This window comes from Artemia sp. Qi Xiang Cuo, chromosome 12 (assembly GCF_049724085.1).
Source record: "Artemia sp. Qi Xiang Cuo chromosome 12, ASM4972408v1, whole genome shotgun sequence".
NCBI lineage: Eukaryota > Metazoa > Arthropoda > Branchiopoda > Anostraca > Artemiidae > Artemia > Artemia sp. Qi Xiang Cuo.
In genome coordinates this window covers 44,401,066-44,427,857 of record NC_142805.1, presented here as the reverse complement: position 1 = coordinate 44,427,857, position 26,792 = coordinate 44,401,066, and the positions used below count along the sequence as shown (strand labels likewise).

The 26,792-nt window shown below is 34.3% G+C and overlaps 1 pseudogene; it reads right to left on the bottom strand.

Annotated features, from left to right (window-relative positions):
* Positions 1–15,852: 15,852 nt before the first annotated feature.
* On the bottom strand, positions 15,853–18,540 carry LOC148946159 (dual specificity tyrosine-phosphorylation-regulated kinase 2 pseudogene; annotated as a pseudogene).
* Between the last annotated feature and the right edge of the window lie 8,252 nt (positions 18,541–26,792).

The window sequence follows — 26,792 nt, the reverse complement described above, 5'->3', positions numbered from 1 at the left end:
TGTAAGACCTTTAGAGAATAGGATTTTTTTCTGGAACACCCTCCATTCTAGGGTTTAATTTCCCTTGACAATAGGCAGTAACGTTTAATTGACAATAATGTTCTGATAGCGATATAACACAAGTCATCATCAGTGTAAGAGTCTTCTAATATACATTTTGATATTCACACGGTTTTTGGTTTTGATTCGACGTTTTATTGTAATAAGAATACACAAAATTTTTCTAACCTCTTTGAGATTTCTCAATTTTTCTTAGAGGTCCTCCTGAACAGGATCAGTGCACCTTGCTGTCCTCAGCTCCTGGAGTTGGAGGCACAACTGATCAGCCTTAAAAAAAAATTCATTTTCAGATCTGGAATCTTTAATCACAAACCTTAACTTTTCTGTTTCTATAATAGTCCTTATTTTCCTTTTTTAAATTTTGTTTCTTTAAGTCTAAAGTCTCAGACAGATGTTTTGAGTGGTCGGAAAAGTGGGTGTTTTTCTGGTGAACCCACTTCACATCAAGTCTTGGCTTGGGCACGGGTACTCTTCATTCAATTTCTTATACAGCGACTTTTATACTCTGCTGCCCTGCAAGTGGGCTTCTTATTTTTGAAGCTGTTGTCTGTTTTGATAAAAAAAAACAATAGGCGACGAGAAACTAGTAAGAATCTTTATTCTTTGGCGTTAATTAAAAAGGTTACTCCGTTAGACAAAAAACAACCAACAGAAAATTAAAAATTAAAAAAGCGAAACGCCTGACAATAAAATGTTTCACTTTTTTCATTTTTAATTTTCAGTGTGTTGTTCAGTGACTTAACTTCTGAAACATTCTACCACTTCGGACTCCTAGAAAAGTTTTTGGAATGAAATAAATGAAGTCAGGTTAAGCCCAGCAGCTGGTAGGCAGACAGAAGCATGGGCTTATTCTGCTTCAGTACCTGCTCCTAAGGGTCCTGCAACCCACAGCTCAATATCTACCTAATGAAATCAAATTTTTGAAAGATCCAGTCATCTATTAACACAAAAAGAGATCTTCTAAATTGTATAAGAAGTTTTGGTTAAAACAATAGTTTTAAAAAGATACAATTGTTCGTTTTTTCTTTAAAACAAATTGCAAAATTTTCCAATAAATTTCTTATATCCTGCTCTATTGACAAAAAAGGAATAACTCAGATTCTGTTAGTAGGAATGGGTAATTACATACTGATGTTACATAGTTTATTCATGGTTTATTGATCCACGAAGGGGACTAGATATCTGAGAAATTGATTACATAATCGACAGGGAATTATCGATTCTGACGGGACAGGGTCAATGACAACTTTTTCAAGGTCAGTCAGGGGATGTTTCTAAGCCTATTGACTCCGAGACGAGATTTGCGCATGCGCACTGAATACCTAACCTGAATCAATGTTATTGATCCAAGAAGGGGACAGGATAACGTGTCTTTTTCAAGGTCAATCAGGGGATTTTTCTGAGTGTATTGATCCACGAAGGGGACATAATTTCTGGGAAATTGATTTACATAATTGACGGGAAATTATTGATTCTAACGAGGATCTCATTTTTAAATATGGCTTATCTTATCTTTAGGTCTGAGAGATAAATATTAATATTCTATCGAATCCATAATAGTGTAACTAGGAACATCTTAGATTTTTCAGAAATTTATACGAGATCAAGACAAATTGAATATATTTTACGAGGGACATGGTTTCCTGGGAATTTCAAACATGACAGCGCAAAACGATGCCGAAACAAAGGAACACGCAGAAATTACTTTTAGGGGATTATTTGGGCGAAAACAAATTAATCAATATTTTAGGGATTATTTGGGCGAAACAGTTTGAGACATTTTAGAGGATGATTTGTTGTGAAACTCTGTGGTCGTTATATTACACAAGTTCCTTTTGAATAGTGTTGTAAGGTCCCCTACCCCAACCCCAAGGTCCCCCCCCCTCCACACAAATTCCCTCCCCCTTTTTTACACTTTTTTTTGCGTGCTTGAGACACAGAACGCCCCCCCCCCCAACTTCTCGGGTCCCTCCCCCCATTAGTGTTTTGTCGTGGTTTACCATTTCAATGTTACATTCTCTTGATGTTTCAAAGTTCATTTTGGATTTTGTTTTAATATAAAAGTTCGAATATTTCAATAGTGTTTTGTCGTGGTTTACTATGTCACTGTTACATTCTGAAGATTTTCAAAGTTCATTTTGGATTTTTTTGTTGAAATATAAGAGTTAGAATATTTCAGTAGTGTTTGTCGTGGTTTACCTTCTCACTATTACATTCTCTTGATGTTTCAAAGTTCATTTTGATTTTTTTCGTTGAACTGTAAGAGTTGAAACTGTTTTCGTGGTTTACCTTGTCACTGTTATATTCTCTTTATGTTTCAAAGTTAATTTTAGATTTTTTTTTCATTGAAATGTAAGAGTTGGAATTGTCACTGTTACATTCTCTTTATGTTTCAAAGTTCATTTTTAGATTTTGTTTTCCCTTGAAATGTAAGAGTTGGAATATTTCAGTAGAGTTTTGTCGTGGTTTACCTTGTCATTGTTACTCTCTTTTGATTTTTCAAAGTTCATTTTGAATTTTTCGTTGAAATGTAAGAGTTGGAATATTTAAGTAGTGTTTTGTCGTGGTTTACCTTCCCACTATTACATTCTCTGGATGTTTCAAAGTTCATTTTGGATTTTATTCGTTGAAATGTAAGAGTTGGAATATTTCATTAGTGTTTCGTCGTGGTTTACCTTGTCACTGTTGCATTCTTTTTATTATTCAAAGTTCATTTTGAATTTCATTCGTTGAAATGCAAGAGTTGACATATTTCAGTACAGTTTTCTTGTGGTTTACCTTGTCACTTTTACATTCTCTTGATGCTTCAAAGTTCATTTTGGACTTTTTTTCGTTGAAATGTAAGAGTTGGAATACTTCAGTAGCGTTTTGTCGTGGTTTACCTTGTCACTGTTATATTCTCTTGATGTTTCAAAGTTCATTTTGGATTTATTTTTCCGTTGAAATGTAAGAGTTGTAATATTTCAGTAGTGTTTAGTCGTGGTTTACCATCTCACTGTTAAATTCTCTTGACGTTTCAAAGTTCATTTTGGATTTTTTTTTTCGTTGAAATGTAAGAGTTGGAATTGTCACTGCTACATTCTCTTAATGTTTCAAAGTTCATTTTGGATTTTTTTTTCGTTGCAATGTAAGAGTTGGAATAATTCAGTAGTGTTTTGTCGTGGTTTACCTTGTCACTGTTACATTTTCTTGATGTTTCAAATTCATTTTAGATTTTTTTTTTTTTGAAATGTAAGAGTTGGCATATTTCAGTAGTTTTTATCGTGGTTTACCTTGTAAATGTTACATTCTCCAGATGTTTCAAAATTCATTTTGGATTTTTTTTTGTTGAAATGTAAGAGTTGGATTATTTAGTAATGTTTTTTCGTGGTTTACCTTGTCACTGATACATTCTCTTGATGTTTCAAAGTCCATTTCGGATTTTTTTTTCGTTGAAATGTAAGAGTTCGAATTGTCACTGTTACATTCTCTTAATGTTTCAAAGTTCATTTTGGACTTTTTTTTCGTTTAAATGCAAGAATAGGAATATTTCAGTAGTGTTTTGTCGTGATTTACCTTGTCACTGTTACATTCTCTTCATGTTTGAAAGTTCATTTTAGATTTTTTTTTCATTGAAATGTAAGAGTTGGATTATTTTAATAGTGTTTTGTCGTGATTTACCTTGTCACTGTTACATTCTCTTCATTTTTCAAACTTCATTTTGGATTTCTTTCGTTGAAATGTAAGAGGTGGAATATTTCAGTAGTGTTCGTCGTGGTTTATCTTGTCAATGTTACATTCTGAAGATGTTTTAAAGTTCATTTTTGATTTTTTTCATTGAATAGTAAGAGTTGGAATATTTAAAAAATTGTGTTTTCTCGTGGTTTAGCTTGTCACTGTTACATTCTGAAGATGTTTCAAAGTTCATTTTGGATTTTTCGTTTTCGTTGAAATGTAAGAGTTGGATTATTTCAGTAGTGTTTGTCGTGCTTTACCTTGTCACCGTTACATTCTGAAGAAGTTTCAAAGTTCATTTTGGATTTTTTTCCTTGAAATGTAAGAGTTGGAATATTTCAGTACTATTTCGTCATGGTTTACCTTGTCACTGTTACATTCTTTTGATGTTTCAAAGGTCATTTTGGATTTTTTTCGTTGAAATGTAAGAGTTAGAATATTTCAGTAGTGTTTGTCGTGGTTTATCTTGTCACTATTACATTCTCTTGATGTTTCAAAGTTCATTTTGAATATTTCAGAAGTGTTTTATTGTGGTTTATCTTTCACTTTTACATTCTCATGATATTGAATATATCATGAGAATTTGAAATATCATGATTTGAAATATCATGAGAATGTAACAGTGACAAGGTAAACCACAATAAAACACTACTGAAATATTCCAACTCTTACATTTGAACGAAAAATCCAAATTGAACTTTGAAATATCATGAGAATGTAACAGTGACAATGTAAACCATGACAAAACACAACTGAAATATTCCAACTCTTACATTTCAAGGAAAAAATCTAAAATGAACTTTGAAACATCAAGAGAATGTAAAAGCGACATTGTAAACCATGACAAAGCACCACTGAAATATTCCAACTCTTAAATTTCAACGAAAAAAAATCCAAAATGAACTTTGAAATATCAAGAGAATGTAACAGTGACAAGGTAAACCACGATAAAACACTACTGAAATAATTCAACTCTTACATTTCAACAAAAAATTTCAAAATGAACTATGAAGCATCAAGAGAATGTAACAGTGACAAGGTAAACCACGAGAAAACACTTCTGAAATATTCCAACTCTTACAGTTCAACGAAAAAAATCAAAATGAACTTTGAAACATCTTCAGAATGTAACAGTGACAAGGTAAACCATTTGGAACATGAAGAGAATGTAACAGTGAGAAGGTAAACCACGACAAAACACTACTGAAATATTCCAATTTGAACGAAAAAATCCAAAATGAACTTTGAAACATCAAGAGAATGTAACAGTGACAATTCCAACTCTTACATTTCAACCAAAAAATTAAATCCAAAATGAATTTTGAAAGATCAAGAGAGTGTAAGAGAGACAAGGTAAGCCATGACGAACACTACTGAAATATTCCAACTCTTACATTTCAACACAAAAAATACAAAATGAACTTTGAAACATCAAGAGAATGTAACAGTGACAAGGTAAACCACGACGAAACACTACTGAAATATTCCAACTCTTACATATCAAGGGAAAAAAATCTAAAAAGAATTTTGAAACATCAAGAGAATGTAGCAGTGAATAGGTAAACCACGACAAAACACTACTGAAATATTCCAACTCTTACATTTCAACGAATAAAATCTAAAATGAACTTTTAAACATCAAGAGAATGTAATAGTGAGAAGGTAAACCACGACAAAACACTACTGAAATATTCCAACTCTTACATTACAACGAAAAAAAAATCCAAAATGAACTTTGAAACATCTTCAGAATTTAACAGTGACAAGGTAAACCACGACAAAATACTACTGAAATATTCCAACTCTTACATTGCAACGAAAAAAATCCAAAATGAACTTTGAAGCATCAAGAGAATGTATCAGTGACAAGGTAAACCACGAGAAAACACTAGCGAAATATTCCAACTCTTACATTACAACCAAAAAAAATCCAAAATGAACTTTGAAACATCTTCAGAATGTAACAGTGACATGGTAAAGCACGACAAAACACTACTGAAATAATCCAACTCTTACATTTTAACCAAAAAAAATATATAATGAACTTTGAAACATCAAGAGAATGTAACAGTGACAAGGTAAACCAGGACAAACAGTACTGAAATAATTCAACTCTTACATTTCAACGAAAAAAATCCAAAATGAACTTTGAAGCATCAAGAGAATGCAACATTGACAAGGTAAACCACGAGAAAACACTTCTGAAATTATCCAACTCTTACAGTTCAACGAAAAAATCAAAATGAACTTTGAAACATCTTCAGAATGTAACAGTGACAAGGTAAGCCATTTGAAACAACAAGAGAATGTAACAGTGAGAAGGTAAACCACGACAAAACACAACTGAAATATTCCAATTTGAACAAAAAAAATCCAAAATTAACTTTGAAAAATCAAGAGAATGTAACAGTGACAATTCCAACTCTTACATTTCAACTAAAAAAAAAATCAAAAATGAACTTTAAACGATCAAGAGAATGTAAGAGTGACAAGGTAAAGCAGGACGAACACTACTGAAATATTCCAAAACTTACATTAAAAAAAAAATACAAAATGAACTTTGAAACATCAAGAGAATGTAACAGTGACAAGGTAAACCACGACAAAACACTACTGAAACATTCCAACTCTTACATTTCAACAAAAAAAAATCTAAAATGAACTTTGAAACATCAAGATAATGTAACACTTACAAGATAAACCACGACAAACACTACTGAAATATTCCAACTCTTGCATTTCAACGAAAAAAATCCAAAATGAACTTTCAAACATCAAGAGAATGTAACAGTGACAAGGTAAACCATGACAAAACAGTACTGAAATATTCCAACTCTCACATTTCAAGGAAAAAAATCCAAAATGAACTTTGAAACATCTTCAAAATGTAACGGTGACAAGGTAAAGCACGAGAAACACTACCGAAATAATCCAACTCTTACATTTCAACGAAAAAAAATCCAAAATGATCTTTGAAACATCTTCAGAATGTAACAGTGACAAAGTAAACCACGAGAAAACACTACTGAAATATTCCAACTTTTACAGTTCAATGAAAAAAAAAATCAAAAATGAACTTTGAAACATCTTCAGAATGTAATAGTGGCAAGGTAAACCACAACAAACACTACTGAAATATTCCAACTCTTACATTTCAACGAAAGAAATCCAAAATAAACTTTGAAAATGAAGAGAATGTGACAGTGACAAGGTAATCACGACAAAACACTACTGAACTATTCCAACTCTTACATTTCAACGAAAAAAAATCCAAAATGAACTTTCAAACATCAAGAGAATGTAACAGTGACAAGGTAAACCATGACCAAACTGTACTGAAATATTCCAACTCTCACATTTCAAGGAAAAAAAATCCAAAATGAACTTTGAAACATCTTCAGAATGTAACAGTGGCAAGGTAAACCACAACAAACACTACTGAAATATTCCAACTCTTACATTTCAACGAAAGAAATCCAAAATAAACTTTGAAAATGAAGAGAATGTGACAGTGACAAGGTAAATCACGACAAAACACTACTGAAATATTCCAACTCTTACATTTGAATGAAAAAAAAAATCTAAAATGAACTTTGAAACATGAAGAGAATGTAACAGTGACAAGGTAAATCATGACAAAACACTACTAAAATATTTCAACTCTTGCATTTCAACAAAAAAAAAATCCAAAATGAACTTTGAAACATTAAAAGAATGTAACAGTGACAATTCCAACTCTTACATTTGAACGAAAAAAAAATCAAAAATGAACTTTGAAACATCTTAAGAATGTAACAGTGACAAGGTAAATCAGAACAAAACACTACTGAAATATTCCAACTCTTACAGTTCAATGGAAAAAATCAAAAATGAACTTTGAAACATCTTCAGAATGTAACAGTTACAAGGTAAACCTTGACAAACACTACTGAAATATTCCAACTCTTACATTTCAACGAAAGAAATCCAAAATAAACTTTGAAAAATGAAGAGAATGTAACAGTGACAAGGTTAATCACGACAAAATACTACTGAAATATTCAAACTCTTACATTTCAATGAAAAAAAAAATCTAAAATGAACTTTGAAACATGAAGAGAATGTAACAGTGACAAGGTAAATCACGATAAAACACTACTGAGATATTCCAACTCTTGCATTTCAACAAAAAAAAATCCAAAATTAACTTTGAAACATTAAGAGAATGTAACAGTGACAATTCCAACTCTTACATTTCAACAAAAAAAATCCGAAATGGATTTTGAAACATCAAGAGAATGTATCATTGACAAGGTAAACCACGATAAAAACTACTGAAATATGCCAACTCTTACATTTCAAAAAAAAATTTTAAAGTGAACTTGACACATCAAGAGAATGTAACAGTGACAAGTTAAACCACCACAAAACACTTCCAAAATAATCAAACTCTTACATTGCAAATAAAAAAAAAATCAAAAATTAGATTTGAAACATTAAGAGAATTTAACAGTAACAATTCCAACTCTTACATTTCAAAAAAAAAATCCAAAATGAACTTTGAAACATCAAGAGAATGTAACAGTGATTTGGTAAACCACGACAAAACACTACTGAAATATTCCAACTCTTACATTTCAACAAAAAAAAATCCAAAATGAACTTTGAAACATCAAGAGAATGTAACAGTGATAAGGTAAAACACGATAAAACACTACTAAAATAATCCAACTCTTACATTTCAACAAAAAAAAAATCCAAAATGAACTTTGAAGCATGAAGAGAATGTAACAGTGACAAGGTAAATCACAAGAAAACTGTACCGAAATATGCCAACTCTTTCATTTCAACGAATGAAATCCAAAATGAACTTTGAATAATAAAGAGAATGTAAAAGTGACAAGGTAAACCACGACGAAACACTACTGAAATATTCCAACTCTTACATTTCAACGAATAAAATCTAAAATGAACTTTGAAACATTCAAAGAATGTAATAGTGAGAAGGTAAACCACGACAAAACACTACTGAAATATTCCAAATCTTATATTTCAAGGGAAAAAAAAATCTAAAAATGAACTTTGAAACATAAAGAGAATGTAACAGTGACAATTCCACCTCTTTGAGATTTCTTAATTTTTCTTAGAGGTCCTCTTGAGCACAATCAGTGCACCTGGCTGTTCTCAGCTCCTGGAGTTGGAGGCACAACTGATCAGCCTTTAAAAAAAAAATTCTTTTTCAGATCTGGAATCCATAATCACAAACCTTAACTTTTCTGTTTCTATAATATTCCTTATTTTCCTTTTTTAATTTTTTTTTCTTTAAGTCTAATTTCTCAGACAGATGTTTTGAGTGGTCGGAAAAGTGGGTGTTTTTCTGGCGAACCCACTTCACATCAAATCTTGGCTTGGGCACGGGTACTCTTCATTCAATGTCTTATACAACGACTTTTATACTCTGCCACCCTGCAAGTGGGCTTCTTATTTTTGAAGCTGTTGTCTGTTTTGATAGAAAAAAAAACAATAGGCGACGAGAAACTAGTAAGAATCTTTATTCTTTGGTGTTAATTAAAAAGGTTACTCCGTTAAACAAAAAACAACCCACTGAAAATTAAAAATTAAAAAAGCGAAACGCTTGACAATAAAATGTTTCAATTTTTTCATTTTTAATTTTCAGTGAATTGTTCAGTGAGTTAAACTCTGAAACATTCTAATATTTCGGACTCCCAGACAAGTTTTAGGAACGAAATAAATGAAGTCAGGTCAAGCCCAGCAGCTGGTAAGCAGACAGAAGCATGTGCTTAGTCTGCTTCAGTACCTGCTCCTAAAGGTCCTGCAACCCACAGCTCAATATCTACCCAATGAAATCAAATTCTTGAAAGATCCAGTCATCTATTAAGACAAGAAGAGATCTTCTAAATTGTATAAGAAGTTTTGGTTAAAACAATAGTTTAAAAATGATACGATTGTTCGTTTTTTCTTTAAAATAAATTGCAAAATTTTCCAAAAATTTCTTATATCCTGCTCTATTGACAAAAAAGGATAAAAAACTCAGATTCTGTTAGTAGGAATGGTTAATTACATACTGATGTTACATAATTTATTCATGGTTTATTGATCCACGAAGGGGACTCGTTGAAATGTAAGAGTTGGAATATTTCAGTAGTGTTTGTTGTGGTTTACCTTGCCACTGTTACATTCTGAAGATGTTTCAAAGTTCATTTTGGATTTTTTTCCTTGAAATGTGAGAGTTGGAATATTTCAGTACTGTTTTGTCATGGTTTACCTTGTCACTGTTACATTCTCTTGATGTTTGAAAGTTCATTTTGGATTTTTTTCGTTGAAATGTAAGAGTTGGAATATTTCAGTAGTGTTTTGTCGTGATTTACCTTGTCACTGTCACATTCTCTTCATTTTCAAAGTTTATTTTGGATTTCTTTCGTTGAAATGTAAGAGTTGGAATATTTCAGTAGTGTTTGTTGTGGTTTACCTTGCCACTGTTACATTCTGAAGATGTTTCAAAGTTCATTTTTTTTTTTTTCATTGAACTGTAAAAGTTGGAATATTTCAGTAGTGTTTTCTCGTGGTTTACCTTGTCACTGGTACATTCTGAAGATGTTTCAAAGTTCATTTTGGATTTTTTTTTCGTTGAAATGTAAGAGTTGGATTATTTCGGTAGTATTTCTCGTGCTTTACCTTGTCACCGTTACATTTTGAAGATGTTTCAAAGTTCATTTTGGATTTTTTTGCCTTGAAATGTGAGAGTTGGAATATTTCAGTACTGTTTTGTCGTGATTTACCTTGTCACTGTTACATTCTCTTGATGTTTCACAGTTTATTTTGGATATTTTTTTTCGTTGAAATGTAAGAGTTGGAATATTTCAGTAGTGTTTGTCGTGGTTTACTCTTGTCACTGTTATATTCTCTTGATGTCCCCTTCGTGGATCAATAAACCATGAATAAATTATGTAACATCAGTATGTAATTAACCATTCCTACTAACAGAATCTGAGTTTTTTTCCTTTTTTGTCAATAGAGCAGGATATAAGAAATTTTTGGAAAATTTTACAATTTATTTTAAAGAAAAGACGAACAATCGTATCATTTTAAAACTATTGTTTTAACCAAAACTTCTTATACAATTTAGAAGATCTCGAGAAGATCTTTCAAGAATTTGATTTCATTGGGTAGATATTGAGCTGTGGGTTGCAGGACCTTTAGGAGCAGGTACTGAAGCAGACTAAACACATGCTTCTGTCTGCTTACCAGCTGCTGGGCTTAACCTGACTTCATTTATTTAATTCCTAAAACTTGTCTGGGAGTCCGAAATATTAGAATGTTTCAGAGTTTAACTCACTGAACAATTCACTGAAAATTAAAAATGAAAAAATTGAAACATTTTATTGTCAAGCGTTTCGCTTTTTTAATTTTTAATTTTCAGTGGGTTGTTTTTTGTTTAACGGAGTAACCTTTTTAATTAACACCAAAGAATAAAGATTCTTACTAGTTTCTCGTCGCCTACTGTTTTTTTTTTTTATCAAAACAGACAACAGCTTCAAAAATAAGAAGCCCACTTGCAGGGTGGCAGAGTATAAAAGTCGTTGTATAAGACATTGAATGAAGAGTACCCGTGCCCAAGCCAAGATTTGATGTGAAGTGGGTTCGCCAGAAAAACACCCACTTTTCCGACCACTCAAAACATCTGTCTGAGAAATTAGACTTAAAGAAAAAAAATTTAAAAAAGGAAAATAATGACTATTATAGAAACAGAAAAGTTAAGGTTTGTGATTAAGGATTCCAGATCTGAAAAAGAATTTTTTTTTAAAGGCTGATCAGTTGTGCCTCCAACTCCAGGAGCTGAGAACAGCAAGGTGCACTGATTGTTTTCAGGAGGACCTCTAAAAAAAATTAAGAAATCTCAAAGAGACTAGAAAAATTTTGTGTATTCTTATTACAATAAAACGTCGAATCAAAACCAAAAACCGAGTTAATATCAAAATGTATGTTAGAAGACTCTTACACTGATGATGACTTGTGTCATATCGCTATCAGAACGTTATTGTCAATTGAACGTTATTGCCTATTGTCAAGGAACATTAAACCCAAGAATGGATGGTGTTCCAGAAAAAAAAATCATATTCTCTAAAGTTCTTACAAAATATCAAGTGAGAAACGAATGTTTCTTATCGCAATAAAATACTTAAGCACAGAGGGACAATGTATTCTATATCTTTTCTTAAGATGTGCACCACTTTTAACACAAATCACCTGCGTATGTGGCGGGCTCGGGGGGGGGGGGTCTCATGGGGTCCTTTTAGTCTAGTTTGTGAGATATACTTGCGTCATTCTTATTAGACATGATCACAAGAAATCCAGGGGTATTCCAGAAAAACAGTGTACCAATGGCTGGAATTATGCCAGGATGGGAATCTTTTCAATGCACGAATCTTGCTGGCTGAGCACTAGAAACAGGGATGCTCTGACATTACAGGTTTGCCGTAGAAACTCAACGATAATTTTCCTATTATTAGTACCTTTAAATTATCTCGAGCGAGACCGTTTTTAGCCTCTTTTATCGCCTAGCCGAAGCCCGGATTCAATCCCAGGAATGAGTAAAAACAGACCATACTCCCCCACAACGCGTAGGATGGGTGGATTCCGTCCCCCAAAAAGAGTAGACACAGACCACACTCCCCCATTGCGCAAGAGGTGGGTGGGAACAAGAATTTCTAGAAATAGAATTTCCAGCCTTTGCGTGTTTTGATATTTTGGTGACAATGTACCCTACGCTAAGAGAAACCGCTCAGGGTTTGGAGGGGGGCTGGACACTTCCTCTGATGCAACCATCAAACAAATCGATACCTTAGTGGAGAGAGGCGGGATAACCATAAATGTGCGCTTGAAAATTGCCGTTTTGTTTAACGAAAAAAAAATAATAACGATAAAGCAGTGTTGAGCTGGTGATAGAGAAAACGGTTCCTCTCCCCCAGAGATGGTTCCCCTCCCCTGGAGTTCTCTCCCTTCGTCTTTATTTAAATTAGGAATTTTATTTTTTATTTTTCTTATAAGCCACAATAACGCCTAAGAAAACTGCATCTATTATCAATGCATTCTCTGAGAATAAATGCTACTAGGCGAGGGGAATTTATCTTAATGAAAAAGGGGTATTTCCTTAAAAGCTCTTAATATGGTTTAAATTACATCAACTATCACTCCCTCTCCACCCTCCACCCCCCAGGTTTCAGGCTAGAAGCCCCAGTTTTCTATAATAGATGGTTCTTTTTTGCGTATATGATAATATGACATTTTTATCTTTTATATTTGATAATGTTGTTTAGCTGTCTTTTTTATGTTTTATTGCTTTTAAATTTGTTTTCATTTTCATTGTCTGTGTGTTTAAGATGTTAGTCTTTAGCACAACTAAAACAAAAATTTCCCCTTTACTAATATCTTGAAAGCAAATGTCCCCTGGAGTCTATCAAATTTGGCAGTAAACACGCCGTTCTAACGAGTACCAAAAAATGGAGAATCTCAGGTGTCATGCAATAATTTATTGTTAGAATATGGTTCAAGATACAAAATATGGACAAAAATTTCATGGACGACTTGCAAAAATCTCCGTCCCCACGGAAATATCCTCTGGAGAATTCAATCCTGCTGAAAATTTACCCTGGACTATTACGATTAACACCTCCACACGTAAAATTCAGTCAGTAAAGAGAAAGTGAAAATTATTTAATTGGTCTTCCTTCGACCAGTTTTCATAGTTGATATATTTAATAACTATGTCTTTCAGGATGACTAGACCCCCCCCCCCCATAAAAAACAGGAAAAGAGCTGCAAACTAGATCCTTTGCTAATTGCTCTAGGTGTTTAAACCCCTAGAAGATACCCCCCTTCCCTGCAGAAAATAAAACCCCAAATATATTCCTCCGCAGAAAAATCGCCCCCAGACAATCCCCTGTTGAAAATATCCACCCAGGAAATTCCTCCCATGGAAAATACACCTTGGCTGAAAGCAATTTATTCCCACATTTTATCTCCCCGCTGAAAAAATCCCTAGTAGATCCCTCCCCCCCCCTGTAGAAAACATCCCCCGGAAAATATCCATGTATATTCTAATAACAAATGCTATCTGTAAGCAAACAATAGGCTATACGAAAAATGTGGTTAAATACCGCTTTCTAGGTCTATAATGAAAGAAAGGTTGAGGTGGTTAGGGTACGTTGTGCGGATGAAGGATGACAGATTGCCGAAGATTGTTCTTTTCGGCCAACCATCTAGGGCTAAATAGAAAGCAGGTTGTCCCCGTCTGGGTTGGGAGGACGTCATAAGGAAAGATCTAAAGGAAATGGGAACTTCGTGGGCGGGTGTAAAAAGGGAGGCTTTGAATAGATTGGGGTGGAGGATGAGCGTGTGTAGCTGTGTTGGCCTCAGGCGGCTTGGTGCTGCGGTGAGTTGTTAGTAGTAGTAGTAGTATCTGTAAGCAGTGGACAAATAACAAACATAAAAAGGTCCTTAAACTTCTACAATAGGATCCTCTGAGCATTCAGCAGTTAGGGAGGGAGGGAGATACCTCATGGGTGTATTTTAATGTCAAAATATCACAGTTTTCATTGAACCATTAGATAAATACACAATTAGTTCTAAGCGAGAGACAAGGGGATGGTAGATGTAAAAAACGATGCATTATCGCCAGGGCCATAACCAAAATTTGCGCTTGGGGGGGGGGGGGAATGTGTTATTTTTTAGGAGGGGGTACAAAAAAAATCTTTTAAAAAACGCATCTGGAATGCTTTTTGATCTGCTTTCTGGGAATATTTCTTGTCTACGCTGTTACCATGAAAGTAGAGTATCATTAAACCCCAAAATGAGCAGGTGTTTTTGCGTATGGAAGGGGGACTGCCCCTTCGTCATCCACAAGTCCATCTCATGGTCACGGAAACACCGGAGGGGGCTGATTATATCAGAAATTGAGAGCTCTAGTCCAGTCGCAGATCTAGAACAAAGTCTTGATGGGGGGGGGGGCAATGTGACAAGGGTACCAATGAGCAAAATCTGGAGGGGGAGGGGGGGTGAGAATACTGAAATAATTGACCGAGTTTACAAATTTATTCTAAAAAAAGAGTGAAAAAAGAAAAAACACATGGAAAGGACACCAGAAAAATACTGGGGAGAGGAGGGTTGCATTTTCAACAGAAATTTTACACAGGGGGATATTTGCCTGAATTCATATACAAAATTTACTTATTTACTTCGTGAGAAATAATCCATGAAGAATTATCATCAGTAATGAAATTTTACTCTGTTGTGGAATTTTCCACACAAGAAACTTCCCGCTGGAGGGGAGGGATCTTGGAAAAATTTTCAACATAGAAGTGATTTTTGTTATGAATTAAAAAAAGATCGTAAATAAAGTTAAAAACAATTATTTTTTCGAGTAAGATTATGCTCAGAAGAATTTTTCATCCAGAAGGTAAACAAGATTTTGTTTTGCAGGGTGGGGGCATTTGCAGTAAGGATGAATTTTTACTAGGGCAAATTTATGGGGGAAGTATTTTACGCGTGGGAACTTTCCTTGGGGGAATTTTCGTTGGGAAAATTACCATGAATGGGGAGGTGTGTGTCCCGTTATTATTCGAAAAACGATCAGAAATTAAATTAAAAAAAAAACTTTTTTCAATTGAAAGCAAGGAGCAACACTAAAACTTGAAAAAACAAAATTATTATATATATGTGGTGCCTCCTCCTTGATACCCCACTCTTTACGCTAAAGTTAGACCTTTTTTCCAAATTCTTAACAAGGGCCTCCTTAAACACAATGACCGTTTAATTAGAATAATTAACTTTTTTGAAGTATTTAAAACGTGGGCGTGAAGAGAAGTGTATTGAGGAGGAGGCAGCCTATATACGAAATAATATCTGTTCGCTTAAAGTTTAATGTTGCTCCTTACTTTCAGTTGAAGAAAATTGCAACTTTTTAAGTTTAATTATAATAAAGATTGATAACTTGCAACTGCTTGAAAATGCATTTTTACCAAGGGTATAATCAAATTTCCCGATTAATAGTGTCTGGCATGTGAAAGTATGCTACACCACAACAAGGGAAGTGTTGGCTGATCTACACTAGTCCCAATTCTTCTAAAGCTCTTAGGTTTCCATCCAAAAGTTTTTTTTTTTCGAGTAATGATAGTAGCGTCCGATAGCATAGAGCAAGGAAAGACACTTTTCCAGAATCGAGATCAAATATATGAGAAAAAAAAACCGAAACCGAGCACGACTTCTACAGGCCATTTTGAATTGTTGTTGCATTCCCAAGATGTGAAGAAGAAATCACATTGACAAACTAACAACTCACACTCAAAACAAAAGTTCAAATGACACTATTCAAAATAAAACCAACTGCATATTCTGTCAGATTTAAAATAGGCTTCGCTTCATCGTGCAAGATTAAGTTATCTATACATTTCTTTAATTGCACAAAACTAGGCTTTGATTAGGACTGAAGACCAAGGCTAGGCAACTTAGATCCATCCAAAGTAAATCAATTCTGTTTAGCTGCACCACTACATAACAAATTGTCCGTGCTAACACTATGACCATTTGTATCACTGAACAATGCACGACGCGCAAAACTACGCGTTACCATGGAATATCCACTGGCCGGCACAATTATTGTTTTTGATACGGCTGCAGGAATATTCGACATTGATCCATTAGTGGAGCCAGTTGTTTCAACAGCTGTGCCATTGATGTTGCCACCAATTATAATAATGTCTGGGTTATTAGGATCTTCTTCATTATTCGAAATTATACTGCTATTGGCACCGTTACTAACTCCCATGTACGTTCCGATTCGAGTAGGAGTAGATAATTCTGTTACACTTTTTTCCGAAGGTGGTCGTGGAAGACGCCTTCTTAGCCAGCTATGTCTTAGAGCCTCTTCGGGAGTCATCCGAGTCTGTGGATCCCATTCCAAACATCTGTTAATAAAATCCATAAAGAGTGTTTCATCTTCAGACATGTCGGACAAGGGGTCAGTGGACGACTCACCATCGATTATCACTTCCGACGACGAAGTGGTAGATTTGTTCGTTTTTCCTTTTAAGGTCATAGCCAAACTCTTAGAGCCTGGGGTTCCTCTATGTTTTCCCTGCCGAGAGATGCCTCCACTAAGGATGACTTGACCAGTTATCGAGGTAGTTGCGGTGCAGTAGCGCGGATAACCTTTTGAGTTCACAAACAACTTTGATCTTTTTGAACCTTCTAAAAGTCTTGCAGGTGGCATATCAAGTAACTCCATCATACATGCTAGTTGATCACCTTCATCTTCCCCAGGTAGAAGGGGAAATCCAAGGTGAAGCTCCGCAAGAATACAGCCTAGAGACCACATATCGATAGGCAGGCCATATCGTAGTCCGAGTATAACTTCTGGTGCTCGATAAAACCGTGACTGGATATAGGTGTAGACACGTTTATTTTCATAGCAGCTTGAGCCAAAATCGATCACCTTAATACCAGATCTACCCTGCTGTTTGAGAAGAACATTTTCTGGCTTCATATCACAATGAATAATTTTGCTTTTAGATAATCCATCTAGACACAGAAGCAGCGAATGGGCAAATTTCCTCACCAATTGGAGACTAAATCCTTGGAACTTATTCTTTTTGATAAGTTCATACAAGTTGATGGACAAAAGTTCAAAGGTAATGCACACATGATTTCTGAACATAAAACAATCATACAAGTGGATCACATTCATTTTATTTTCTTTGTCATGCTCTCTCAAATGTTCTAATATTTTAATTTCCTCTTGAGCCTGTCTATGAAACCGAGGTTGGTTTCTCACCATTTTGAGAGCCAAATAAATGTGTTTCTTATGATCATATGCCTTAACCACTTGACCAAAACTACCCTTACCTATTACTTTTATCACCTCATATCTATAAGCTATGTGGTCATGGGGGACATGAATATAAAAATCTTGATCGTCATCAAAGCCAAAATTATTTGTTGGCATACCTGGCCGCTTTTTAGCACTAGTACCAATATAAAAAACCTGAGTAACATTGAGAATCTCAGTTGACTCAAAAACACTTAAAACATTTTTGTAGACCTTAAGTACCTTTTCAGGTCTCCAAGGTCCGCCTAATCGTTTGTCTGCTGACTGTGACTGACTTACATCAGTGGTTAGAGAACTACGATTATTTTGCAGCCTCACGTCAAGGACTGGGCTTTCTCCCCTCATGACTGTTTGAGGAGCAATAATGGGAAGAGCGGAAGTCCTAACACTAGGAGGCACGTATACGCTACCTGAGTTTCTAGCACTTGGAGGCACGTAAAGATTACCTGAATTTCCGGCACTAGGTGGGACGTAAACACTACCAGAATTTCTTGTACTTGGAGGCATGAAACTATCACCAAAATTCTGTACAGCCGAGAGCCCTTGCTGTGCCTGTCGCTGTTCGTGATACATAACAGTCAACTGTTGATACATAACAGTCAGCTCTTTCCAAGCGATTCCAAGTCGCTTCTTAAGATATTTGATTTCAGCAATAAGTGCTTCCTTAGTATCTTGGTCATTAACGCTGCCTCCGTTCAACTCTTCTCCTTTTCTTCTTCCATTCCTTCTCGATGAAGCTCCGAAAATTAATTTTTCTTCTCTGAAATGGTTTTGCTCTTTCAAAGCGATTCCAAGTCACTTCTTGAGATGTTCAATTTTAGCAATAAGGGCTTCCTTATTATCTGTGAAAGTACTTGAGTTCACCTTTGGTCTTTCTCTACCATTGTTAAAGTCTGGTCTTTTGCTGGTCCCTAACTCTCCACCTCCAGTCTCTTTGTCGCTAATGCTGCTTCTGTTCATCCGTTCTCCTTCTTCGATATTAAAATATGGCCTTATGGTCTTTATTAAAATGTGGTCTGTATTAAAATATGACCTTACTCTGACATTATCAAAGCCTGGTCCTTCACTGTCTCCTAGACCCCGACTCTCTGTCACTAATTTCAGGTGGGGAGCTATTTGGAATGTTGAATTCTTTCTCTTCTTTTATATCTGGTTTTACGTCAGTTCTTTGTGTTTTTGGAATTGATACCTTTGGTGCAGTAACATATGTTTCAGGAGCTTGAAGGGTATCAACGAAAACAATAGGCATAGGTATATCAGCAATGGAATCGACGAGTATTTCCATATTAGACGGTATTCCGGAGCATAATACTTGGCGAAAAGATGCTTCAGCCAGTTGAATAACTTCTTCCTTTTCTTCATTAGTACATGTGGCTGAAGCTCCAATGGCAAGATTCTTAGTAATCATGTTGATACTTTTTTCCAATAATTGATTTTGCATGGGAAATCACAATTTATATATTGAAAATGACGTCATGTTTGTTGCCCAGCTATGACGTTTATGTAAGAAATGATGTTACTCTTTATTTTCAACTATGATGTTTATACAATTTTAAATGGATTTATAACTAAAACGACGTCATACTGAAAATACTACCATGATGCATGCAAAAGCAGAATTTTTATTTCTTCTCTGCTGTGATTGAGCTCTTTAAAAGCAATTCCAAGTCGCTTTTGTAGGTGCTCAATTTCAGCAATAAGTGCTTCCTTAGTAACTGTGAAATCGCCTGTGTTCTCATGGTCATTAACACTTCCTTCGTTCATCTGTTCTCCTTTTCCTATATTGAAATATGGCCTTCCTCTGCCATTCTTATAGTGTTAGCCTTGTACTGCCTCTGCTGAACCCTGACCACACCCGACCACTAGTTTCTTTGTCGCTAACACTGCCTCTGTTCATTCATTCTCCTTTTCTGCTATAAAAAATAGCCCTTGCTCTGTCAATATTAAAATCTATCTTTTCACTGTCACTGCTGAGCCTTGAATATCTACGCTACTAAAATATGGCTTTCCTCTATCAATATTCATCTTTAGTATTTCACTACCTCTGCAACCCTAAACTTGGTTGGCCTCTAGTTTCTTTGTCACTAATCTTGCATCCGTTCATCCAATGTCTTTTTGTTTATGTATTTATATGTGGCCTTTTTCTGCCACTGTTAAAGTCAGGCCCTATACTGCCTCTGCTGAACCATGACCATCCTCGCCCTGTAGTCTCTTCGTCATTAACAGTGCTCCCGTTCATACGTTCTTTTTCTCTGCTATTAAAATATTGCCTTGCTCTGTCGATGTTATATCTGGCTTTTCGCTACCCCTGTTATTTAAGTATGGCCTTTTTCTGCCATTTTAGAGCCAGGCCTTCTGTCGAACCCCACCCTCTTCAACCTCTAGCTATTTGTCGCTAACGCTGCTATTTTTTTTATCTGTTCTCCTTCCCCGATATTATAATACGACTTTCCTCTACTAATGTTAAAATCTAGCATTTCACTGAATCTGATAAATGCTGGGTTGGTCGAAAACAGTATCAGCCGCTTTGTGGCGTGTTTGAAACAGGTTTCCTGCGGCCTGGCCGCTTCGAAACAAAAATGAATTCTTGTCGAAAAGGGGCATGTTTAAAAGCTGACGTCAAAAGACTTGTTTTGTTTCTTAAACTGATACGAAGGTAATGACTTGCCAATTCTAAACCAAAAACGACTCTATGGAAATGCGGCACGTTTAGGCACTACGTCAAAAACTGGTTTCTGTAAAAAAAACTTGAATGTCTCTTGTTTTGGCAAGGATACAAAGACATATCCATCGTATATATGGGACTGCTAATTACGAGTTATGGAGTTTGTACTTCGAATAGAAGATGGCATATGAGACGCGAATCTCTTATTTTTAAGTGGTATTTGAATATTTGCAGGTACTGCAGATTATCCCATATACAGGTTTTAATATGTCCTTCGCAGTGAAAATCAGTGACCGGTAGCACTAATCTATGAAAATTTGGGGGGGGGGATATTTTCCACTGTTTGTGTTGGTCCAATAAAATACCAAAACAGGTTGTTTCAATAAGAATTCTTGCAAGCGGTATTTTTATTAATCTAGAGGGTGGGTTAAAAAGCAGTTCTTAATTAAAAATTTGAATAAAATTGCCCTGGAAATCAGGAATGTTTAGCAAACTTTCACATGTCATACACTATTAACTGGGAAATTTAATTATACCCTTAGTATTTCAGAAGGAGTTTAGAAATGTATTTTCAAGAAGTTGTAAGTTATCAATCTTTATGATAATTAAATTTTAAAAGTTGTAATTTTCTTTAACTGAAAATATGCGCAACATTAAAACTTTAAACGAACATATATTATTCCGTATTTAGGCTGCCTCCTCCTGAATACGCCTCTCTTCACGCTTTAGTTCTAACCACTTTAAAAAAAAGTTAATTATTCTAATTAAACGGTCGTTGTGGTTCAGGAGGCCCTTTTGAAGACTTTGGAAAAAAGGTTTAACTTTAGTGTAAAGAGCAGGGTATTGAGGAGGAGGCACCGCACAAATATATTAATTTCCGTTTTTTTTAAGTTTTAGTGCTGCTCCTTGCTTTCAGTTGAAAAAATAGTTTTTCTTAAAATTTAATTTCTGATCGCTTTTTGAATAATAATGGGATACACACCTCCCCATTCATGGCAATTTCCCCAAGGAAAACTCCCCCAAGGAAAGTTCTCACGCGCAAGATAGTACCCCATAAATTTTACCTCGTAAAAGTTCATGCTCACTGCAAATACCCATCCCCCCCCCCAAAAAAAAAATCTTGTTTACTATTCTGGACGAAAAATTCTTCTGAACATAATCTAACTCGAAAAAATACTTGTTTTTAACTTTATTTATGATCGTTTTTTTAATTCATACCAAAAATCACCTCTATGTTGAAAATTTTTCAAAGGTCCTTCCACTCCAACAGGAAGTTTCTTGTGTGGAAAATTTTACAGCAGAGAATTATTACTGATGATAGTTCTTCATGGATTATTTCTCATGAGGTAAATGAGTAAATTTTGCTTATGAATTCAGGCAAACTTCCCCCGGTGTAAAATTTTGGTTGAAAAGTCAACCACCCATGATTTTCTGGCGTCCTCTTTCCCTGTTTTTTTTTCACTCTTCCTTTAGAATAAAGTTGTATATTTGGTCAATTATCGGCCCCTTTGTCACATTGCCCCCCCCCCCCAAAGATTTTGCTCATTGGCGCTTTTGTCACATTGCCCCACCCCTCCCACCAAGATTTTGCTCTCGATCCACCCCTGGACTAGAGCTCTCAATTTCGGATCTAATCAGCATCCTCCAGAGTATCAGTGATCACAAGCAGGGTTGCCACCGGTGACACTTTAGTGTCAGTTTTGACACTTTTTTTTAATGGCACTTTTTGGGACACCTGACACTATTAAGACACTTTTTAGAAAAAGTGGGACTTTTTTGCTAAGTAGTACTATTTTACAAAAAAAGAATTTTTTCAGACAAAAAACCCGAAGGAAAACTGTCAATGTAGATATGCATCGATATCCTTTTTCTGTCAGTTAAGATTCTTATCTTAACTCCGCGCGTGGCAATTATTGGATGCAAGAATCTTTCTGTGCGGTGAAAAACGTAAACGTGTTTGTCTCTATCTGTGTGTGAGAAATTTTTATATTCTTATTCTTATCACTGATAAGCGAAGATCACCCAGTGATCTCCGATGCGAAATACTTGGCAATGAAGAGGAAAAAGACAGACATTTAACTGCAATGTGGTGGAGAAGCCTTCAATTGTTTTCAGTTGTTTAGTTCAACTATTTTGTGTTGTTGCAATAATTTGTAGGCTCATAGACGATAAGTCAGTCAAGCAGTTTGTAATTCATGAGTGGATCCGAATTCAATTTTTATGTTTTATTAGTTGAGGGTTGACTACAATTCAAAGAAGAAAAGCTAAGAGTGTATTTTTGCGCCACTAAGTTAATAGCAGTTACTATGTTAACCAGTCACACAACGACTCAGAAATGCAAAAAAATCCACTGAGCTCACTGGTGTCCCACAAGAATATTTAGTGACGTCTTCAGTGACTGGGCCAGTGACGCAAAAATGCGCTCTAACATTTCCGTTCATATTTTTCATATATTTTCTTTGAACTCTTGGCACTGGACAAATGAATATTCATGCATAACCATCATACTAAAAACAAAATTGATACCAAAACTTCCATTATCTTAAATCCTTTGCAATCATTAGCAAAATCACAATATAATTTCACTTTTTTTCTTACTTAAATTTATGTTACATCATTACATAAATTGAATCTGGACGCACTTCCTCATTTTTGTTATTTCATTCCCATTAATTTTTGATTGCAAATGTGCTTTCACGCTGATACTCTAAATACTCGTTTTTTTTTATAAAGGTGCTTTCATATTGATACTTAAAATGCTAGTTGACGTTTCCTATGCCCTAGTCCCTGGAGACATCATAAAGAAAAGTTTACTGGGAGTGGCGAGAGTTCTCGTGAAACTTATTCTATTCAGGTTGTGATAAACAGATTAAATGATATAGCTGCCAGTAGGAATGTACTAATGACTCCTGACCCACACCACTGCTGCCATCTACAATTTAGTCTAACGCTGAAGGGCTATAATTTTTTCAAGGATTATTGATCCACGAAAGGGAGAGAGTTTCTGAGAAATTGATTTGCATAATCGAGGTGAATTATTGATCGACAAAAGGGGAATTAAGAAATAGTATAGCTTCTTTGATCTTTAGGTCTGAGGCATAGATGGTCTTTAGGTCAAAGATATACATTGATATTCTATTTTTAAATATAGCTTCTCTGATCTTTAGGTCACAGTGATAAATTGATATTCTATCGAAACCATAATAATGTAGTTAGGAAAATCTTAGATATGAAGAGATTAACGCGGGAAAGGGTTTCCTAGGAATTACAAATGTGACAGCGCAGGGATGCCAAAACAAAAGGAACACGCAGAAATTACTTTTAGAGGATTATTTGGACCAAAGCGTTTGAGACATTTTAGAAGATGATTTAGGCGAAACCGTTTGAGGCATTTTAGAAAATGATTTAAAAAGATGATTTAGAAGAGGATTTAGGATGAAACTCTGTGGTCGTTATAATACACAAGTTCCATTTGATCAATGTTGTGAGGTCCCCTACCCCAACCCCAAAGGGCCCCCTACCCCAACCCCAAAGAGTCCCCCCGGGCCCCAAAGTCCCCAAGGGCTCCCAAAGGTCCTTCGGCGCCCCCAAAGGCCCCCCCCGCCCCCAAAAACCCACCGAGCCCCTCGCTTCCTCCCTCCCCTATTGAATTTTTTAAAGTTTTTTCGGACTGAATTTCTTAGACTTAGAAATTATCCAACATTTTTCCGGTTTTTTCTTTAACCTATTGGCATAGAGTTTTAGCCTAGAGTTAGTTTTATTTAGAGTTGAAGTTTACTTTAGTTTTAGTTAAGAGTCTATAGTTCTATCTTATAGTCTTAGCTTAGACTTTTTGTTAGAGTTCTAGTTTAGTTCAGTTTTAGTTAAGACTTTAGAGTTTTAAGCTTATATTCTTAGATTATAGTTTTTGTTGAAGTTATAGTTTAGTTTATTTTTACTTAAGAGTTTAGTCTTTTATCATAGAGTCTTAGCTTAGAGTTTTAGTTAGAGTTGAAGTTTATTTTAGTAAGAGTTAAGAATTTAGAGTTTTAGCTTAGACTCATAGCTTAGAGTTTTAGTTAAAGTTGTAGTTTTAGTTAATTTTTAGTTAAGAGTTTAGAGTTTTAGCCTAGAGTCTTAGCTTAGAGTCTTAGCTTAGAGTTTTTGATGAAGTTCTAGTTTAGTTTTATTTAATAGTTTAGAGTTTTACCTTATAGTATTATCTTAAATTGTTAATAAGAGTTCTAGTTTAGTTATAGTTAAGAGCTTTGAGTTTTGCCTTAGAGTCTTAGCTTACATTTTTAGTTAGAGTTGAAGTTTAATTTAGTAATAGTTAAGAATATAGAGTTTTAGCATACAGTCATAGCTTAGAGTTTTATTTAAATTTGTAATCTTAGTTTAGTTTTAGTTAAGAGTTTATAGTTTTAGAACAGAGTCTTAGCTTAGAGTCTTAGCTTAGATTTTTTGATGAAGTTCTAGTTTAGTTTTAGTTAAGAGTTTTTAAATTAGAGTCCTAGCTTAGATTGTTAGTAATAGTTCTAGTTTAGTTATAGTTAAGAGTTTGGAGTTTTACCTTAGAGTCTTAGCTTAGAGTTTTAGTTAGAGTTGAAGTTTACTTTAGTTTTTGTTAGAGTTGAAGTTTAGTTTAGTTATAGTTAAGAGTTTAGAGTTTTAGCCTAGAGTCTTAGCTTAGAGTTTTAGTTAGAGTTGAAGTTTAGTTTAGTTATAGTTAAGGTTTAGAGTTTTTAGCTTAGAGTCTTAGCTTAGAGTTTTAGTCAGAGTTATAGTTTAGTTTAGTTTTAGTATTACTTTAGAGTTTTAGCCTAGAGTCTTAGCTTAGTGTTTTAGTTAGAGTTCTATTTTTGTTTTAGTTAAGAGTTTAGAGTCTTAGCTTAGAGTCTTAGCTTAGAGTTTTAGTTAGAGTTGAAGTTTAGTTATAATTAAGAGTTTAGAGTTTTAGCTTAGAGTCATAGCTTAGAGTTTTAGTTAAAGTTGTAGTTTTGGTTAAGTTTTAGTTAAGAGTTTAGAGTTTTACCTTAGAGTCTTAGCTTGGAGTTTTTGTTAGAGTTCTAGTTTAGTTTAGTTATAGTTAAGAGTTTGGAGTTTTACCTTAGAGTCTTAGCTTAGAGTTTTATTTAGAGTTGAAGTTCAGTTTAGTTTCAGTTATGAGTTTAGAATTTTAGCTTAGAGTTTAAGTTTAGAGTTATGTTTAGTTTGACTTCTGGTTTACTTTAGTTAAAATGAACAGTTTAGAGTTTTAGCTTAGAGTCTTAGCTTATTTGTTTTTCTGAATTTCAGGTACAGTTTAGTTTTAGTTAATAGTTTATAATTCTAGCTTAGAGTCTTAGCTTAGAGTTTTAGTTAGAGTTGAAAATTAGTTTATCAATATTTAATATTTTAGAGTTTTAGCATATTCTTAAATTAGAGTTTTTGTTAGAGTTCTAGCTTAGTTTTAGTTAAGAGTTTGGAGTTTTACTTTAGAGTTTTAGCTTAGAGTTTTAGTTAAAGTTGAAGTTTAGTTTAGTTATAGTTAAGAGTTTAGAGTTTTAGCCTAGAGTCTTAGCTTAGAGCTTTAGTTAGAGTTGAAGTTTAGTTTAGTTATAGTTAAGAGTTTTTAGCTTAGAGTCTTATCTTAGAGTTTTTGTTAGAGTTCTAGTTTAGTCTAGTTTTAGTTAATAGTTTAGAGTTTTACCTTAGAGTCTTAGCTTAGAGTTTTAGTTAGAGTTGAAGTTTAGTTATAGTTAAGAATTTAGAGTTTTAGCTTAGAGTCTTAGCTTAGAGTTTTAGTTAGAGTTGAAGTTAAGTTTAGTTATAGTTAAGAGTTGAGAGTTTTTAGCTTAGAGTCTTAGCTTAGAGTTTTTGTTAGAGTTCTAGTTTCATTTAGTTTTAGTTAAGAGTTTAGAGCTTTACCTTAGAGTCCTAGCTTAGAGTTTTAGTTAGAGTTGAAGTTTAGTTATAGTTAAGAATTTAGAGTTTTAGCTTAGAGTCTTAGCTTAGAGTTTTAGTTAGAGTTGAAGTTTAGTTTAGTTATAGTTAAGAGTTGAGAGTTTTTAGCTTAGAGTTTTTGTTAGAGTTCAAGTTTAGTTTAGTTTTAGTTAAGAGTTTAGAGTTTTACCATAGAGTCTTAGCTTAGAGTTTTAGTTAGAGTTGAAGTTTAGTTTATTTTATTTTATTTTTACTGTATAGTTTTAGCTTAGAGTCTTAGCTTAGAGTTTTAGTTAGAATTGAAGTTAAGTTTAGTTATAGTTAAGAGTTTTTAGCTTAGGGTCTTAGCTTCGAGTTTTAGTTAGAGTTGTAGTTGTCTATATTTTTATCTAAGAGTTTGGATTTTTAGCTTAGAGTCTTAGATAGTTGTTTTTGAAAGAGTTGTAGCTTAGTACATATTTAGTTTATAGTTATATCTTAGAGTATTAGCTTAGAGTTTTTTTTATGGTTGAAGTTTATTTTAGTTATAGTTAAGAATTTGGAGTTTTAGCCTAGAGTCTTAGCTTA